The following is a 21,793-nucleotide window of genomic DNA, read 5'->3' as shown; positions in this document are numbered from 1 at the left end:
GAAAAAAATTTAAACCTTAATTTTATGTTTTATTCTTAAACCATTGACAAATTATAATAAACACTATAATATCCACTTACGGGTCTTGTGGGATTTTTCCGCTACGTATTTCACTGTTTTATTTACTTTTTTCTGAAACGATTCCAATGCATCAAAACTTCCAATAAAAACAATTATATTTTGATAATAATATTCAGAATAGCACAAGAAGGTTGTATGCTTTGTAATTATTTGAAGAATTCGGTAAAGGTTCACAGAGTGAGGTTTGTTCATGAAACGTAAAAACTTATATACAGGTGTGTCCGGGGGTAAAGTGCGCTAACTTCCGGGATGATTCTACATGATTTTCACCATCCGCACGTACGTCGCCACCCAGCGGGCCTTCCGGCTGCAATTTGCGACTTCTTCCTGTGAGGTTGCCTGAAGAAAAATGTTTTTTAAACATCAACTTCACAACTTGAAAAAACTCAAGAATGAAATCAGGGAGGATATCGCCGCTATACCCGTCGAGATGTGGTAAAATGCGGCCTTAAACTTTAGAAATCGACTTCATCAATGTATCGCTGTATCTTCAGGACCTGATATATCGAATAAAATAAAATAAATCACATTTCTGTAAGTTGGGCCGTTCTTCAAAACTGCACCGTATGTTTAGCCGCACCCTGTATTTTTCTTGAAAGACAAATGGTTCTAATATGAAAATTCTGACACTATAAAGCGCATTATTGGAGGGCGCTGTTTTTATTATATAAATTCTACAATTGTTCTTTCTTAACTGACCATCGCGCCTTGGTACAATCACATTCATATATCGTCTCGTTCATACTTTTCTCTTAGTCCAAACTAATAATATTAGTGGTGTCTATAAGTCGAAATAGTATAATTGATTATTTTAGTGCCATAAATATTTACTATCAAAAATATGACTACCTGGCTGAATTTTTACAAAGCCTGTCGTATTTCAGTCTCACTGTGATAGTGTATGTAGCTTTTGTTTTTTCAAAATTATTTACAAAGCTTATACCATTTCAGTCTTGGACTTTATTTTATTATTAGATTGGAAGACAGCAAAGTCTAGTCCAATGCTATATGTGGGTTAAGTTAGGTTAGGTTAGGTTTGTACGCACAAAAACGAATCTATTACAGTCTTCATTGTAGCTGAAACGGTATTTATAAAGTATGTCAAAAAAATAAAAATAAATAGTTGTATATCTGTGTGTAAGGATAGAATGGCCAACCTTATGATTCCGGAGATAGCCTCATTTTTAATGTCAGTGAAATACAAATTTTTCTTAAAAAAATGATAACTCCTTCATTTGTACACGCAATTGCTTCGTACGAAATTTTATAGCAAAGTAATGATCAACAGAATCCATTTCTATCCAAAAGAAATACCCTTGAAAATTCAAGTCTCTATGTCTATGAAAGGCGATTTTCAGACCACTATGGGCCGTCCCCGTTAATGAAATGGTATACACGGAGAAAACATACTGATATTAAATATTGATAATTTATTGAAAAATTGATCAAATTATTCGGTTTCCTCTTAAAAATGAGACTGGAGGCCTATAACGAATGATTTGACAAATTTCATAACAAATTCAGTAAAACAGTCGGGACACGTGTTCTTAAAAATAATTATAGTTTCCCATATCGTCCATTATATTTATTCGAACCACGGAACCTTCGTAAACACGTGTTCAGATATATTTTGAATGACTAATATTTAATTGGGAAACTATCAGGCAGTCACTTTTTTAACAGTATCTTTATAAAAAATCCGTACTCATTTTTTTCTATATAACCTTTGTAAATACGCTACCGGCCTTGTTTCAGTTCGCCTTCTTGACGTTGAAAAATATTTTTATGGATGGAATGAATAATACAGCGGTTCGTCTAATATTTAGACTGTTGAATGAATATATCAATGTTCCACAGCTCATGATGATGACGCGAGATGGAAATATTTTCTTGTAAACAGAAACAAAAGTAAACATCGTAATCACCGAACTTATCAAAGCCGTTCGAAGATTTTTACCCACACCAATTTTCTGCTTAATTGTTAAGATTTACTAAAGGTTGGTACTAAAAATGTAACTAGACAATAGGCATTTTTTTTCAAATAAAATAAAATACCTTGGGTAGACAGTAAGCGCAATGCAAAAAATACCCCCTCAAGGAAAAAATGAAACATCACACTTAAGACGATCCACTAAAAACTATTTCGAAATCGGAAGGGGTTTGGCATTTTATGAAGGATTTTAAAAAACTTTAAGAGACTTACCAGCCAATAAAAAACCCCCGTTAAACCTGTTAACTCCCAGATACGCCCTTAACCGCACACTGAAAAATTTGTATAAAGTACAATAAATAAATTAATACGTAATTGTAAAAATCATTCACTTTGTGGCTCATCATAATTTATAATAAAAACACATAAATTTGTTTTTGACCACGATAGTTTTATTTTCACTCTACCGGTTTCGGAAGATCCCTTCCTTCATCAGGAGAATATTTAAAACTGATCTACTACACCTAATATTGACACATAAATACAAAAATGTTAAGTGTTTGAGGGAGATGTGGACAAAGTGGAAGGGGTAATTACGGGAATTCCAGGAAGAACAGAGCGGTTAACTGGAAATATGTCAAGAATAGGACTATAAGACAGATTAATTTGGTTATTTATTATACTGGAGTTATTATTGAGGGCTTTTCTGATTTCAAGTGCTTCTAAATTATCTAATTTTTTGCCTTTATTAGAAACCGGTAGAGTGAAAATAAAACTATCGTGGTCAAAAACAAATTTATGTGTTTTTATTATAATAAATTAAAAATTAAGAAAAAATTTATATCTACGTATAAAAAATTTAAAAAATAGTATTACAGTTTATAGTGTGCTCAAATAAAGGTAAAATATTTTGCAGGTGGTTTCTAGTAAAGGTTTATTTGAGTAAATAAAACAGGTATCTTTTTAACGTCACGCTACTAGATCAATCTGGATGAAGGTGTCGGTGTAATCGGGAAAAAGTGCGTAAGAAATAAAACATTACCGCCCACGAACAGCTTTCAGTGTAAACAATATTAGCTGTATTTCGCGTGCGTACGTGAGTACGACATCATATATTGCGAATCGCAGGCTCCGTTTTGTATTTATAGACTTTATTAAAAAAAATGAGAAAGCGGAATCATTTTTTTCACAAAAACTTTTTTCTGAGATTTTAGGAAAGAACAATCTTATTAAATCATCTATTCATACCTTAATCGCGAAGCTTAAATCTGATCAGATCTTTACTACAAAGCAGATATCTGATCTTTGAAAGTTGTAAAACCATTTGAATAGTGACGGTCTCCGTAGTAGAAGGGTGAGGCTCTGGACTAGCAAGCTGGAGGTCGTGGGTTCAATTCACGGTGTGCGCAAGTGGCTTTTATTTGATTAATTTGTGTTATTTCACAGATTACTCAATAAAAATAATATAGTATATTTGCGGCACGTTTTAGTATTACGTTTTATCGCCCTGGTGTAAGAACACAATTAAAAATTGAAACGTTGCTTTTTTTATATTTTTATTCTAGATAAAAGAAAATTATATTTTTCACTTATTTTACTAGAAGTAACATATATATTACACATAAATATATTACACACTGATATTATTCACTTTCATTGTTTTGTTGATTGAGCATAAAACTGAACAATTTTTTTTAAATGTACCTTTACTTTTTTCATTTTTAATTTCGTCTGGGAGGCAATTATATATTGTATATGTTAATATAATATGTTGCTTCCCTCGTAACCAATGGATTGCTTGCCATAGTGAGTATGTATGGTGTTTAAATGTATTTTATCGTGTTGCCGTGTAAAGTGTGTGTGTACTTGGGACGTTTTAATGAGTTCTGTATTTGTATGTATGAGTTTATTATTTATTTTGTAAATAAGAAGACATGTATTATATTCATATAATTTTCTTAATTTTAATAGTTTTGTTTCCATATATAATTTTTTGTTGATGTTGTATAGTTTTTTGATTTTATGATTTGAAGTGAAATAGTTTTTTGATTGCATTGTTTTGTGTTACCTGTAGTTCGTTTATATATGTTTCACATGTATTTCCCCAGATTTCAACCAAGTAGTTTAAATGTGAGTGTACGAGGCTATAATATAAACCTTTTTTAATTTTATTTTGTAACAGATATGATATCCGGCTGAATACAGTAATTAAGGGGGTGATTTTATCTTTAATATCTTGAAAATGCTGTTTAAAAGTTAGGTGTTTATCAATGCACAGTCCAAGATATTTCTCCTGTATCAGGATTTGCAGGTTGTTATTTTCAATTTTTAGGGTAGATACATGAGGAGGAATTATTTTACGAGTTGAGCTTAAAATCATGTATCCTGTTTTTTTTAACATTCATTGTTAATATATTTGATTGGAGCCAACTGTTAATTTTGTCTAAATCACTCTGTGCATTTTCTAGTAAGATGTTTAAATCTTTACCCCAGTAGAAAATTGCAGTATCATCTGCATATAAAAAATATCACCGTTTAAATCTAATTGGGAGATATCATTTATATAAATTTGGAACAGAAGTGGTCCTAGTATGGATCCTTGCGGAACTCCGTAGTTTATTGGTAGGTGGTTGCTATTTTGATTATTGATGCTAACGAATTGCTTTCTGTTGCTAAGATATGATTTGAATAGATTAAGAGCAGGACCAACTACACCAATTTTCTCGAGTTTCTTGAGAAGTATGTCATGGCTTACTGTATCGAAGGCTTTTTGAAGGTCAATTAGTATAGATAAAATATAATTTCCACCATCAATGCTGCTTCTAAGTTTACTGATTAAGTCATTTACTGCCGCAAGTGTGTTTGATTTTTCCTAAAGCCATATTGTTTTTTATATAAGAACGATTTTTTTGATAGAAAGTTGTTTAATCTATCGTAGATTACACGTTCAAAGATTTTAGATAAGATTGGTAAGATAGAAATGGGTCTGTAATTTGAGGTATCCGTTTTGGACCCACCTTTGTGAATTGGTATTACCTTAGCAATTTTGCAACTATCTGGAAAAGTTCCCTCTTTAAGACACTGATTAATTAACTTTGATAAAATAGGAACCAATTCTGTGGAGAGACTTAGAACTGATATGATTTAAGATTTTCACGGCCAAAAGTATTTTTGTTATTTGTTTTTGGGGTATTATGCCGTGTTGCGCTAACTCCTTCTTTAGCCAACGTTTCGGACAGCATTGCAGTGTCCATCATCAGGGCAGATGTCTTATTTTCGCCAGTCCCCAGTCCCCATAAGCAAATTGACTAAGTGTGAGTAGATAGTTATTGAACCAGTATCATATTTTATTTTTTTAGTGATTACGCACTTTGGAGACAATACTTAGCTCCGTCAAAAATTAGTTTTTCTAAGAAAACTCTCGAAATTCTAAAATAACCCACGCACGTGAAGTACTACAGTACTACAACCTTCTAGGCGCTGCTGTATAACCTGAAATTATGGGTACTTTTTCCAAACTTAGAAAGTACAGTTCACCGCAAATTAAGTGTTAATCACAGTATTCTGCCGAACTTTATTTCTAGTTTAGTGTAAATAATTGCACCGTAACTTTTTCACCGATTTATGTGCTTTCATCGCAGAGGCTTTCTGTTTTCAGGCCTATTTTACAATGTGGCCGGTCTAACCAACCACTTAAGGAAGTACGTAATCTATTGCCGCGTTAATACCGGATCTAGACCCAATTTCCCAAAGGGACAATACACAATTTGTATGTTATTTCTTCAACATTGCTATTTGGTTCATCCTAACCACAACTGTTATCTCTTTCGCTCTGATATCTGGAAGATAGGCCCGATTTATATAAAACAGTAAACACAAAGGAAAAAATAAACAAGATGACATATTTTATTGTTTTGAATTTTTTCCATCCAAATAACTTATAAATAATATGATAATACATATATATGAGTTAAGACGTGTTGTTTTTTTAATGTATCACATGATTGTCCATCATTTCCCTTAGAGTTGGATGGTTTTAGGCTATCAATATATTTTTCAATTTCAGAAAAATACTCTATAGAGTTAATTGAACCGTTATTAGAATCTAATTGAGGAGATGTCTCCATATAATCATAATTAACAATGCCGGATGATTCAAGTGCCTCGTCTACTATATTTGTAAAGAAGTTATTAAAGCTTTCTGCAATGGTCGATTTGTTAGTTATTATTTATTTTACCCTCATTTACAATATTTGAAGACATAATTTTTTTGTTGGCAATTTCATTTATAATATTCTTAGTTTTTTAGTATTTTTTTAGCATTTTCAATTTGTTCACAATAGTATTTCTTTTTTCAGTTTTGTATCAGCCTATTTAGTAAGTTTCGATACATTAGATATTTTGTTTTGAGATAAGGCATTGTTCTGAGATAATTCTTTTGGCAATCCATTTGATATTTTAACATTTCTCTGTATAATTTATCTCTTTTTTTAATTGATATAATTAATGCAACTGTAATCGAAGGTTTAATTTTCTTTCTATTTTCTTTACAGGCGATTTCACTAACGTGACAACTGTTTTACTTTCACTTTTTAGAATATGATCTCTCAAAGTATTATAAAAATTCTCTAATGCTAAATGTGGATTTTCTATTTGTATTACACTTTCCCAGTTTTCTGACTAAAGTAAAGATTTTAGAGTTTCATAATCAATGTCTACTTTTTCTAGAGTTTCAGAATTTTGGTTTAAAGGTGTATTTGTGATATGGTGTCCATAAAGGTCGGGTAATGATCTATGATATTAATTTAGAGAATTGAAGAGATAATATTAGCCGCCTTGTGCGACTTGACAAATATGTGGTCTAAAGTCTAAACATGCAGAGTTACTTAAGGTTACTCTTGTTGGTGAGCTAATATATGACATATATCCAGAGCTTGATAAACAATCTAGATACTCGTTTTGACAATTTACATTTTTATTATTATAATTAATATTTATATAAATGTCTCCTATCAAAATGGAAAAACTAAAATCGTTTCTGTCAAGATTTCTAACAAAAGATTTTAGTTCTTTTACAAATAAAAAATCATTTAATGGTGGGGATCTGTATATGGCTTGTATATGATATTTATAGTTTTTTGACTAAAAGTTAATTTTATTGCATTGGCTGACTTAAATTCAAAAAATTTAGTGGCAACATTTCAGAGTATTATGACAGAAGACAGTGACTCCATCATGACCAGTATGCTTACAGGCAGAGGAAATCGTTGTAAATTCTGGTAAGTTATATGGAATAACATCTTTCATTTGAATTTCAGTTAAAACAATGATGCTTGGAGAAAAATCTAGGATATTCATAAGGACACAGAGCTCATCGAAGTGTTTCCCTAAACTTCTAATATTCATGTTTAAGATCGAGAAATTAACATTTTTGAAAGGGAGATTTAGTTCATGTGGCTTTTTATATTTATAATTTTCATGTATATAATTTTCTTCAGACATGTTGAAGGATGATAGTTGTTTGCTATGTGATTTTATTATTTTTATTCGGAGGTGATGTCTTCTGAGGTTCTTACTTGTAAGATTGGAGATGTTTCGTTTTTTCTCATCCATATCTTTCCATTTTTTGCCCAAATAAATTTGTACCCAAGTCTTGACGATTTAGCTAGGTATATTAGGTGTTTATTATCAAAATTTATGTTTTTTGCGTATAAAATACGATAATATTTTTTATGTGCTATAATTACGTCTTTACTATCTTTGTTTTGTAGAGAAACTACTATGGGAGGATTTTTGTTCGGGTTTTTATTTTTGCTTCCGAAAATATTTGTCACTTTAATCGTTTCTTTATCACATTTGAGTGTTTCTAGTATATTATTAAATACTTTGTGATATTTTCATTTTCCTTAAAAGAAACACCATGTATTTCGAAGTTGTTTTGTTTTTCATTTTGCTCCATTTTATTTATGTGTAGTTTTATTTCTTTATTTTCTGCTTGAAGTTGTTTAATCAATATATTTCTTTATTTTAATTTTTTTCATCATATTCGTCTAGTTTCAAACAACAACATTCGACGGACTTCTTATGTTCTTTTATTTTTTCATTAAAAGATTTCATAAGTTGACTTGTTAATAATTTTTTTTTCAATGCATTTGATCATTTTACTAGTCATTGTGTCTTCTTATTATTTTCTTCTTCTGAGTCGCTAGATGGCGCCTTTTTTGAAGTTTCTTTTGCTTATTCATTTTGAAGAAAGGTTCGATGATCGAATATGTTTAATATATCAATAAAAGTGTATGAATTTATAAAATGAATAAAATAATAATAATTCCTCGGAGCATTTTCCATTGAAATACCGGTGGAATACGAGCAAAATTTCCACCTAACACCTCTGCAATAATGATTGCAATCCGTTTGTTAAAATCGGGGAAGCTATCACACGGACCATCCGTTTCTGCACAGAATCAAAAGTATTTCGGGGCTCCAGACCAGAGGTGGCTACCAAATTGAACTGTGGGGTGCACTTACAATTTGTATATGGTCTGCAGTTGAAGGATATCCCTTTTTTATATTAACTCCACACAGGAGGCCCTGAAGAAAATATTTTCCCTCAGGGCCTATGTCATCTTTGGGGATGCTGTGTGGAGGGTATTTTTGTGGAGAGGAAGGAGTGAACATGGGTCTTGAAGAGTCTCATGTTGTAGGAGGGAGGAAACACAGAGGCCGGCAGTTCGTTCCACAGCCGAGCTGTTGAACTTAAGAACGAATCGTAGAAGCGACCCGTTCTCATGTGACAAATGTCAACCGTGTACAAATGTTGGGCGCGCGTTTAGCGTGTATCCCGAATACGCACCGGTGCCGAAGGGATCAATGACGCTAGTTCCTCAGAGCATCTTCCATTGTATATATAGCAATCTTTAAAAAAATCCCTAGAATAAGGCACTGGTTTTTTCCCAGCTTTTCCGTGTTCTACTAATAAGGAATTAACTTTTTTCTCTTTCTGTATTATCGGGGCACTTTCTGTTATTCTCCATTCAGTGTTTTTATATAATGTGTACTGGGGTTTTTATTATGAACATTTATTTGCTAACGGATCATGTCCAATTATAACGCATTACATATTACACGAAGTTAATATAAGGAGAAATATTACAATATGAGATAATAACAAAAATACAACTACGACAAAAATGCTGCACAAAACGAATAAAGATTGTCCACTTGAGACAGGAACAAGGTTGTGATGGAGTTCATGACTTATGTCACTTCAATACAAAATATTACTTGCGTAATGACTGACAAAAATTATTAAGACTTCGAAAAATTCACGGCCCTTTCTTGGGTTGACAAGTCTGGCCATTATTAGGATATTGGTGAATGGTATTCATAATGTGTAGTGTTGATTGGGGAAAAACAATTCATTATTTCTGAATCTACGGGAAAGGATATTGAAAGGGATGAGTTGCAACAAAGTAGATTTTTAGTTTTGAAAATGCATTCATTCATATGTAATATTCTGTGCTTTATTTGTACTTGTACAAGACGATTTATTCATTATATTGATAGCAGAAACTGTTATGAATGCTATTGTTTCAAGTAATGAAAATATTTAAAAAAAAATACAACCTTAACCGTAGCTGTAAAGTACAATTGATAACTGCATATTTATACGTGTGTTACATGTAATAATGAAAACCTAGAATAACACTATTTGATTTTGATATAAATCTTATAATGTTCATGCATGTCCGTGTCAAAACGCGGACGTTCTACAAAGCGTGAAATGCTGTCGGTACGTACCGTCCAACGGTTCCATAATAACTAAACACAGTGACAATTCAACACACTTTTAAAAAGTGATATAAAGTCATTAGATACGATGAAAAAATAATCTTTTTTAACCTAACCTAACCTACTTAACCCAGTTAATAAAGTTTTTGTTTCATAACTTTCCATGACTTTATATAACTTTTTAAAGATGTTACGAATTATCATTATGATGATTTATCCGGTCACCCCGTCCAACAGCCAAAAACCGTAGCACATTTTTGATTTTTTCTGCTTAAAAATATAAACACGGTATGTGAACTATTTCCACTGTAACCAGACGGGAGATGCGCATTCAGTTAAACAGTAAAGTCATGTCTAGATTTATTCAAATCGGCACGAAAAGCTTTCATTACCATGGCGACACCGGGCTGTTCACTTTGTCTTTGAAATGGCCACGTCAAAAACAAGCTCTTGATTCCCAGGACCAAAAAAATCGAATTTCTTCATTTTCCAGTTTGTTTTAAACAAGCAATGGAAAACTGTAAAATATAACACAATCTGCAGACAAGCAACCATTTGGCAGCTTAGCAGGACCACCTTTTTTTAAATAATGTGTTAATTATGGTGACCGGATAAATCATCAAAATGATAATTCATCACATCTTTAAAAAGTTATATAAAGTCATGGAAAGTGATACAAAAACTTTATTAACTGGGTTAAGTACGTTAGGTTAGGTTAGGTTTAAATTATTTTTTTTCTACGTTTCTAATGACTTTATATCACTTTTTAAAGGTGTGTTGATTTATCATGGAACCGTTAACTGTGTATTATCATAACATAAACTAAAAAAACGAACTTGTTATTTTATGTTTATAATATTGATATGTGAATGAGATTTTGTTAAAACATTAATAAATGCTATTTTATACATAAATCGATTTAAAAAATGTCGCCTTTCCATGCAAAACTTTAAATTATAAAAAAAGCATCGAACATTAAATTAGATTACAATGTAGAATCATCTTATTTCGGAAAGTACAACTAATTTCTAAACACCGTTTGAAGTAAAAAATATATTTTTTTTCCATTGGGCTTTTTCAAAGCTAAGTACATACCTACTTTTATTTTCCTGCGAGTTGTACTTGTGTTAATTCAATTTAATTTCTGTCTACTACTCCAGACTGTACCTACGTAATAATAATATTATGTGTCTATAATCGAATCCTTTATAATACGTTGATCCTATTACATTTTTGCGGTACGCTATAATTATAGGTTGCGTGATATCGTATAGCGCCTCTCATCCAGAAAAAAATAGTTTTTTATTCGAATTATTTGTTTTTAAATAACGTTGGCGAACGGTGGTTTGTTTCAAAAGTATTTCTTCCATTTTTTTATGTTTAATAATATCATTAATGAATTTTAAATACGAAAAAACCTTAAACATTAAAACAAAAAAAAAAGTCGGGCCGGGAACCAAATGGCCTCTTCATTTCGGAAATGTTATGGCAGAACTTTAAAAATCTGCAATAAACATCGCCGAAGAATAAAACGTTTCAATTATGAATTGCGTTCACTCGGTGGAGTGATTCTGGAATATTTCCAAACCATAACGAGATATTACATAATTTTTATTTATAATTTTTTTGTGAGGAAAAAAACTCGTTTTCCTTAAATTTCCTCCCCAGATCCATGTTAGTTAGCCAGACTTTAGTTTATCTAAGAAATTTGCATAATTTTAAGCGTTCCACTGTCGTTTTGACTTCACAGAAAACTCCTATTAAATATTTTAGGCAATTTAACTTACATAATTTAGCTAAATAAAGTACTATTATTTTCAAAGTGAAGACTAAAACCTTAACACCAGGTCCCGGGGGTCCAGAAAGTGGATGCATGAAAGCGATAAAATCTAATAATGGACAAATGTTTACGAGTTAATGTTGAGGAGAAAGAAAAGAGAAAATGGATTAAATATTTTGAGGATCTATTCGAAAGCAACCCGAGTTACCAAAGTGACAGTGCTTCCAGCAGCGAATCACTAATGAATGATGATAGGGTAAATGTTATCAAAATCAGTAATGATGAATTAAAAAAAAATAATAATGCTTAAATAATGGCAGGGTTGTTGGTTTTGACAATATTGCAGTTGAATATTTTAAATGAGATGACCGTATAATTCTCACATGGTTGTGCAAATTTTTGAACCAGTGTTTACAGAAGGGTTACGCGCATTCGACTGGAGAAGGGCTGTGATCGTGCATTTATACAAAGGTAAGATGTCACGTACGGAATATGGAAATCATATGGCTGTTAGCCTGCTAAGTTCAGTTGGGAAGTTGTATGGTAGAATACTGATTGAAAGCGTACGAATGAAAACAAAGGATCAAATTACGGTGTGCAAGGTGATATCATGAGAGGAAGGGGTTCGTGGATCAGTTTTTTCCATAGAAAAACTCGCAAAGTCAGAAACTTTGGTGAAGTAAGGGTATGGATTAAGATTCAAGTGTCTAAGAAAAATATATGAGGCGAATGTGAATGGTAGAAGAAATCAAAGGCGCCCGAGGAATCCGTGAATTTCTGTAAAACAACTGGGTCTTAGTTAATTAGTAATGAATATTGGAGAAATATTGTTTTCTAACCAATTCAGTCGATCTTACCTCAGTACGAAAAAATTTTCCGCCAATTCCCAAAACTATTAAAAAAGGCTATTGTAAGTACCAACCCTTTGCATGGAAAATTGGATAATTCTCTGCTCCTCCTAACCTTTTTATAATTCAAGTATTCATTTCCCAGGATTATACTTACGTATTCTACTCTAGAAGTTAGAACTTCTGATTACTCCTACTCTTTTTTTATTCTTTCGCTCTCATAAAATTATTTATTTACGATTTTCTAAAAGTGCCTGCAATTTTTAACGTGGCACATTATTTTTTTAGTTTCGGGTCTAAATATTTAGATATTTTGGAAATAAAATACTTTTTAGTACTAGTTTACAACTTCTAGTTTAACTTAACCATGCAACTTTCAGCCTAGCGCAAAAATCAACCAAAGAATATGGAATCTTTTAAATGCTTTACATTAGAAACACCGTATGAGGACCCCTATTATCAGTATTTTCAATTATATGTACTGCACAAAAATAAACAAATTAATGAAAAAGTGAGTCATTTTCATATGATTAATTTCAATTTTAATATTTAAAAAATAATATATTTATTTCTGATAACAAAATTAAGAAGCGTATTTTATCAGCTTTCAAAAACAGTTTTTAGTTTTCGGATACAATTGAGAACAATTGACGGATTTTATTGAGAAGGAGAAATACACAAAAAGTCTTTGATTTTCGGAATATTCAATGAGAACTACGCAAGCGTATTTTTTATTTTACAAGTATAGGTAATAATAAATAATAATATTGAAGAAAGACGTTATTATTTTGAGAATGTATTACATAATATCTTCTTTAATTGTACATGTACCTATAAGCTGCTGAAGCCTATTAACTTCATTGTAACGTTAAATCACTGACGAAAATAATAATAGATCAACAACTCTCAATGAAAATAAGAAAGCAATCAATAATTGTGGGAAATAATTGAAGATAATGTTGGAGGTTAAAATATATTTTTTAAAACATTGTTTTTTTTCTGTAATTCATCTATTTTAAAATGTCTTTTAAAACCTAAAACATAGTTTATTTTGTTATTAACTGAGGATTGTATCTTTCTTTCCGGGGAGTGGAGACAACTGCGCAAAAAACCTCATCAAATGCGGATCGGGTAGGAATAAAATTTATTTCGTATATTAACTGCATTAATGTCATCTGATTTCAGAGAAAGCTTATAATCGGCATGTGTACGTGATTGCCACCATCGCATTGTCAATTGACAACGAGTCTACCTGCAAAGTTTGAACTCGATTGGAAATCGGGAAGTGGGTTAGTTTCCGCTTGCAAGATTTGCATTTAATTCTCGAAAACATAAATGAAATTCAAATAGACGTATTTAATATTTAAAATAAGATTGATTAAAAGGAATGTTATCAAGTAGCAATAGTTCAGTTGGTAGAGTGCCCGTCCCGGTAAGACTAGGGGAATTGGGTTCAAGTCCCAGTTGCGATTGTTACATTTTTATTATCTGTGCTTGTCTATTTCGTATTTTAAGGAACTTAAGTTTTAGCGAAAAAAACGATAAATCACTAAGTGGGTACATGTTTTCTCAAAACCGTTAATCAATTAATAGGTTGATCGTTAATCAGTTGAATCAGTTAAAAATACGGTTTCATTATATTATTACCTACTTTATTTTTAAATCAGTTAACCATTGATCATATGAACAAAATCCATTCTCCCCAAACAACAACTCTCGAATCGTAGAGTTAAAGTTTGAGGCTTTAAATATTGACAATCTTAAGTCTTTCGTCCACAGGGATAAGCAAGTATCCGATACTTATGTTGTATACTCACTTCGCATACACTTGTCATCTTGTATTCTTATATACTCAAACTACATACTAATACTTCGCAAACTTCATTGCTAGTCAAATCACGAGACCTTGTCGCCACTAATTATTGTTGAATTCTAGAAACGTCAAAACTAGAATGCCGTAACTTTACTCACATCAAAACAGTTGCTGTAATTTTTATATCCTGTCATTCTTTGTTAACTTTTTTGTTCCTGGCGTTGATTTTAAGCATATGTATTTTTTCAAAATGTCTGACGCTAGTGACTCCTAAAGCCTCGACGATGGGAGTGCCGACGACTTTGCCCGACCGGTCGCGGGAGACTGGCGTCGCTGACGAGTTTACAAAATGTCAGCAACATACCTGTATTAGAAGCTCCACGGTATCGAGATACTTGAATCTTCGAGCATCGGATACTTGCATATCACTGTGGACGAAGGGCCTTAGGTGATCAAATCCACAATATTCTTCTGCCATGAACATGAAACATTCGTAAGACGTGGGTATACAACGAAATTTGATATTCTGTTTTATTTTAACTTTATGAAAGTTATATTCTGGTTTACACTACTTTTAATGATGAGGTTAGCGTTAATATTTTTTATACCTACATATACTTACGTTCATTGGTTAAAGGGCTCTGAAATTTTGTTTTCCAGAGTTCCCCCTCATTTTACTTTGTGATTTGTTGCCTGAAAATAAAAAGTCGACGAACACTTGAGTAAAGCGGACCCGACGCGTTAATGGAAATTAATGTAAAGATGCATAAAATTGAAATACGTCAGCGCCCATCAAAACTTCGGCGCTTAAAATATGATAAGCCTGAGGCGATGAGATTAGGGTGCGGCGGGATTAGAAGGGTTGAGTTTGACGGAATTAATTTTCTAGACAGTGTTAACGAAGTGACGCTGTCTAAGGGATTTTGGTCCTTCAACAGAATTGGGAAATAATCATGAAACAATGGCTCCAGAGTGGAAGATACTCTCAGTATCGCCCTGTTATTAGACCATCATTCATAGTGGAAGCTACAAGCCAAAAATGTGTATATTCTTGGTTTACCTTATATTGTAGGTAATAGGCATTAAAATCGCTTGACAAACGGGGTTTAGAAACGTTCGATTTCAAGCACAAAACTGGTTTATATTTATTTTGTACATACTTTTATGATAGCAAAAAAGTTAATCAAGTGAAACTGTCATAGATAATCTTAGCTATAATACTTTATTTTTTAAGTTGTTTCCTTTACGCGTTCATATATTTCTATTGAAAAAAAAAAATTTTTAGTAGTTTGAATTTATATTTTTTATTGAGTAATTTATTTTTTTATTTGTATTTTACTAAAGCGAAACGATAGGAAAACCTTCAATTTATCTAAAGCATAATCTTAAATTAAATTGAATCTTATTCATAATGTACACCACTTCGTTATAAAGATTAATCGAGATAGTGATTATGCATTAAGCTTCGCCTTAAGCCGTCTTTAGCGACCAGATCTGAACAGCCAGGAACTCTCTCACCTTCCTCTCCTCCATCTCTTTCCTCCCCCACAACCTTCATCCTCAAAACATACCCCAATTGGGGATGCCATAGTCTAGGTGGCTCCAGACTGTTTGGAGCAGTTGGGACTCTTGTGTGGTATTCATGTAAAATGTATAGTTATAAAATTAAGAGATTGAATTTTTGACCGTGACTTGAACTAGAGACCTTTGCACCATCTGGAATTTATTATGTAGATATATATAACTCCACTACAATACACATGGCGTATATATTATTAATATATGTGAGTCTTAAACCTTCGAGGGCAATGTTGAAAATGTCAAGAGACCTAGAGATTTCATTTAGCAGCACCAAAATACCTCTTGTCATGTTATGCTGGGCAAGAAAGTTCGTTCTTCCATGAAGAATATAGATCAAACCGTGATGCCGTACCTGGCGGTAGTTGTTCGGTGCGAACAATTTATAGCATTCCAAGAACTATGGGCTGTTAATGAAGTAGTTTATTACTTTAAACGTCATTACAGTAAGGGCCCCATTGGGTTGCATAGAGAAAATCCATGTGATGCATGAATCGCGGGTACTCATCATGCATTCTCATATAAAGATATCGAAGAAACTTATACTTATTCCTTATAGTATTGCATATATTTATATTGACGTGTCAAAGGGAAACTGTTTTCAGAATAACCAACTAACTATCTACTAAAAGTACCCAATTGGTAGGATATGTGAGCAAATAATTGTTTTTTCTTCTTTCAGATCGATATTTAGAAATAAAGTCTACGTTATGTAATTGGTTTTCGTAAGTAAATTGTTGATTTTCTTTAAGAACCATTTATTTTATAACTTGTGTCGTGTTGTGCGTCTTTGGACGGGCTGTCGCCAAATTTTTTTCGAACAATAGTGTATGGTCAAACAATAAGATTGTAAACACATTGTGTGGACATACTTACTTCTGGTTTTTATTTGAAATTACTGTGTTTGAATAGTTGCTAAATACTTTTAAAACGGTGGCATGTAAAAATGTTTTTTTTTGGCGTGGTTCAGATGGGTTACCGGATTTAATTTGTGGGTATGTAGACCAATGTGCTTTCGTCAGGAGTCTAGAAGCTTCCAGGGTCACGATTCTCGACGAAGTCATTTTGGAGTCACACTCGAAAAACGAGTGGTTCGACTCACTCGTTGTTCAAGTGGAATGATTCGAGTATAATGTAAGTATGTTCCTTTGACGAGACTCAAAAATAAGATCGTCGATCAATATATGTACTTTCGACGGTGATTGCGAGCGGCCAGGGCCTCGATTCTCGACGAAGTCATTTCACTCGAATAACGAGGGGTTTCGACCCACTCTTTTGGCAAGACTTTTGACGTTTGGCGTGTGTAAGTATATACCTTTAACGAGACTCAAAAATAAGAACGTCGACCAATCGACGAATATTTAAGAATCGATGTCCCAGTATAATGCGCGCTGCCCATACTAGATGGTTCTAGGTTGCGCTGCAAACGGCTCTTATTATTTTAGTGGCGCCTCACAACAAATTTATGAAAACGTCATTAAAATATATGTATATAAGGCTTGATGTTATTTTGAGACAGTATTTAGTGGTAGAAAAAAGTAGACTGAACGCACTGAAAATGAGACATATATTAACATTGTACGTGGAGAGGACCAACGTCAATATATAAGAGCAATATCCCCTTGAAATATATTTTATCTAGGCGGCCGATTAATAAAGGGAATGACAATTTCATCTATTTAATAGATGAAAAGATAATGAGCATAATTCACTTTTTACGGTTATGTGGTGATTATGTTAAATGTTTTTGTTTGATAAATAAAAAAGAACATTAATTGCCACTTTATGTAACGTCGTTTGTGGGAATTATTACCGCAAAAGTAAGAAAAAGCTAGTAAATAATTGTGTAAACTTCATTATATTACCTGAAATATTCTTGGTTACTCGCATAAATTAAACGCGGCGTTGTAAAAAATAGAAAACTTTTTCATAGGGGCATGTGATATCATTAAACACGAGGTCGTAAACAAGTAATTGGTTTCCCAGGTGGAAAAACGCCCGAAAGGCAGTTTCCCTTCCATTGCCAATGTATTAAAACTCATGTCTCGGTCATTAAACACATCACAAATTTGTAAATACAAACTGCATGAATCAAATAGAACGATTGGAACTGTAACAAAAAAGTCAAATGGAAAAACATAAAAGAAATGTTTCCGCCCGGGATCGAACCGGGGGCCTTCCGCGTGTTAGGCGGATGTGATAACCGCTACACCACGGAAACCAGGTGACGAACTAAAGAAAATATACAAAATATTTTAATTAAAAATTATTAAAGCTGCGAAAGAGACTAATCACCTGACATACGAGCAAAAATGGCTTTGGTCTGAATTCATGTAATCTGTGTTAAAAATATAACGACGGTGTTATTCGGGTAATATTATTATCATTGTTTTTCACACTTGCACTAACATACCTTGTGTTGTACTGCAAATAAAACGTAAAAGATCTCATCAGTTTTGTCACATAGAGCAGAGGTTGGCAACCGTATATGTAAAAATGTTTAAAAAAAATCTTGACCAGAATTTAATCGGCGAACCCCGTGACGAAGCGATAAGCAAATGCTCGGATGGCAAAAAAAAACTTTTCAGTTTCAACTTTTCTTTTTAATTCAGAGCAGTTCATATGTCTCCATATAAATATTTTGAAGAATAATATTAATGAAAAAAATGGTAAATGTATATATACAACGAATCGTTCGAATCGATTACCTACAATTACAACTAGCTCCACTATGGAAAATAAACAATCACTGATATTCGAAACCTTACATTGCATGAAATGATTTAAGATATTTGTATAGTGACCAGATCAGAAAAGGCACCCTCTATTCCACTTCACCAGCTTCTTAATTTCCCCAATTTAGAGGGATGCAATGGTTCCGGATAGTTGGGACTCGTGCTGTATATTATTATAAAATATCAAGGTCAAATATATATACATATTAAGTTTTCTAAATCGAACGAAAAATATACATCGCATGACAGTTTGCGGAGAAGGGCTTGAGAGGTGTTTTATATTTTTACCGGTAACACTGCAAACAATATATTCTCGGACGCTCCGTTGCCGACCCCTGGCGAAGTGGATATTACCCATAAGCATGTTATATCATTTGAGTAAAACAAACGAAATAACCATCACGTGGCCGTAAAATTTTCAGGAAATGCCCAATTTCGGGGAATTTTACGCATTCACGAGGCCATAAAACGCAAAATTATTGTTTTACTTCGTTACCCAGTTTTTATTGCCACGGCGGAATTCTTATCGTGGTTGACCTCCACAAAAATCTGTCATTTTCGGAGAACACTACTGATTAAAAAAAAACGCAAAAATCTCCAAATGCGAAATTTGATGAAATTATGTGGATTATAATTGTTTGGAGTGCAAGATTAATTGAAACCCGAATTTCGGCGTTCATTTGTTACCAGAAGAAACGATATGTGTAGATTGATTGATTTTCTACTGTCGCTTTTTTATACCTTTGCCTGTGCTGTTCTTGTTTGTACAATACCTATACTTTATTTATTTTATCAGAAAATAGAGTACACACATTTTTGATATTATTTACAATTAGGTGACCTTCAAGTATTTATCGAGCATGGAATTCATTCGTTTCAACTGTTATCAATTTTAATAAATTTTTTCCAAAATATTATTTATCACTGAAGAGATAAAACAAAATACGTGTGTTGTGGGCGTGTTCGTGTATCCATCGGTTTTTCCTTACGCCTGGTGAAATTTATTTAAATGTTTTAAAATACCAAAATGTTTTCTTGAACAGAACATAACTTTCGTTGGCCTGTCTGGTGCCCAGAGTCATAAATGATTTTATATAAATTAGTGACCCCAGTTTTCTTATAAATCGGTATCTGTTCAGTGTTATTTATTATTGATTACTGTCGCAAGCCATTATTTATTGCCCGACTTCATAATTTATTTACACTAACGTTCTGAAAGAAAGACAAACGTATATTGTTTTTCTGAAAATTTTCCATAATCTGGTGTTTTATATTTCAAGAATGTATTATAGTATGATTTGGAATAAAGGATCTTTGCGAACGGAAAATGAGATCTGTCAGAGACAATGAGAAACTGTAGAATTTATTACCTGTATGAGAATATTTGTTTACACAAGAAAAATTTTATTGAAATTTACCGTAAATCATCCCCCTGATACTGGAAAACAAAAAAGCCTCCCGTGTCGGCTTCTTCAATGTAGTTTTGTGTTGATCATCCAACTTTACCCTTAAAATTTTAAAACTATTTTCACACATGCGTTCACTGCGCGCAGCGGGTAGGAATATGCATCCCCGATAGACAGAAGATAGAAGTGGAATAAAAGTGATTGGAGATATCTGTTCAATCCACTTTAATTGATCGAACAAATTTTCAAGAGATGTTTTAATTCCGTGGTTTGGTTCCAATTTAAACACTGCGTTTATACTCCATATACACTTGTAGTTGGTTCGTTCCTTTACCATGATTCCTGGTTCGGCTCGCAGTTCGATGCGAGTGTGATTGCGCTGTTTGAAGAGATATAAAGCGAGTTTTACTAAGCGGCAACGCTGTCCTGCGCGCCAACCGCCCGCTCCCGCTCCGTAATTTTCGGCGACATATTTCTACTGAAGAAAGATTGATGGTAACTTTAAGGTACGAAATTAACATAAAAAATATTATATTTTATCAAATTTACACTTCATATCTAGTATTTAATCAACATATAATAATTATTCATTTTCCGCAGAGTCTATCTACGCGGAGAAAACTTACTTTATTGTGAATTTATTAAAAACCTAGTCAAATTATGATTTTTACGGGACTATTATTTAAAAAAACGGGACTGGAGGCCTATAACGAATAATTTGACAAACTTCACAATAGACTATCAGTAAAACACGAATATCTTATGAGGAAGTCGAAACACGTGTTCTTCAAAATGATCATATTTACGTATCTCGTCGCATTATATTTATTCGGACAAAGCCACCTGAATGACTAATGTTATATCTTGTTAAAAAAGCCATACTTTCCCAGCTTTCTTTATGCCATGCCCCACCGTAGTCTTTTCAAATGTCAGATGCCCCACCGGCATCTTTTTTTTAATAAACAGAAGTTAAATTTTCAAATCATATTGTAATATATTTCTAAACATATGAATCCCTAATAAAATTTAATAAAACCTATTCTTATAAATATACTATAACTGAAATCAAATTCAGTTACGCTTGCTACAAAGAAACTTTATGTCCGGATCTAACATAGTAAATTTCAGTCATAGGTCCACTCTTTTAGTTTTTTTAATGTTCAAATCGCTTATGGCGCTAAATCCACATTGCACCAAATAAGTTGAGGGAAAGGGTACAATAATTTTCTGGCATGCAAAGTAATATTATGATATTTTGTGTTAGTATTTTCACAAATCCTTAGTGTAAGTTTGTCCTTTAAGCCTTAACGTCACATTCGCACTCACACTGAGTAAAAACCGTTCTCATTTTATTACTGTAATTATTCATGTTCACCCAAGCCAAATTAAATGGAATACGTGTTCACTCATACGAAGACTAAGGATAAACTATTCTCATTTTCTTAATGTCATTATTCATTTTCAAAGAAGTCGCAGTTATTGCAACACGCTTTCATTCATTCGAAGGAAACTTTGTTCTTATTTTCTTACTGTAATTATTCATGGTCAATCATAATAAGACACATTAATATAATAATATAATATCTTTATTGTGACAAATTTTCAAACTATAACTATAGAAATACACGAAAGACTGTTTTGTGTACATTGGTTTATTAATTAGATGAGTATATAATTTTATCAACGGAAAGTAATATATAAACAGTAGGTAAAATAAATGTGAATAATATAAATGTTAATGTAGTTATTCTTCATTCACACTCAGGAAAACCCGTCTCTTTTCTTGCGTTCTTTCTGTAACTATCCATGTTCGCAGAAGTCAAGCTTAATG

The 21,793-nt window shown here is 32.6% G+C and overlaps 1 protein-coding gene and 1 non-coding gene across 2 annotated transcripts in view; one reads left to right on the top strand and one right to left on the bottom strand.

The window, feature by feature from the left end:
- The window catches only part of LOC149426152 (neuropeptide CCHamide-2 receptor-like), a 176,324-nt gene that overhangs the window by 48,563 nt on the left and 105,968 nt on the right, over positions 1–21,793 (top strand). The gene's annotated exons all lie outside the window — the stretch shown is intronic.
- Positions 17,970–18,042, bottom strand: TRNAV-AAC (transfer RNA valine (anticodon AAC)). Its single transcript has one exon. It is a non-coding gene; the product is annotated as a tRNA-Val (tRNA).

This window comes from Hesperophylax consimilis, chromosome 1 (assembly GCF_061612785.1).
Source record: "Hesperophylax consimilis isolate HC1 chromosome 1, BYU_Hcon_1.0, whole genome shotgun sequence".
Lineage (NCBI taxonomy): Eukaryota > Metazoa > Arthropoda > Insecta > Trichoptera > Limnephilidae > Hesperophylax > Hesperophylax consimilis.
This window is presented reverse-complemented; position numbering and strand designations above follow the sequence as displayed.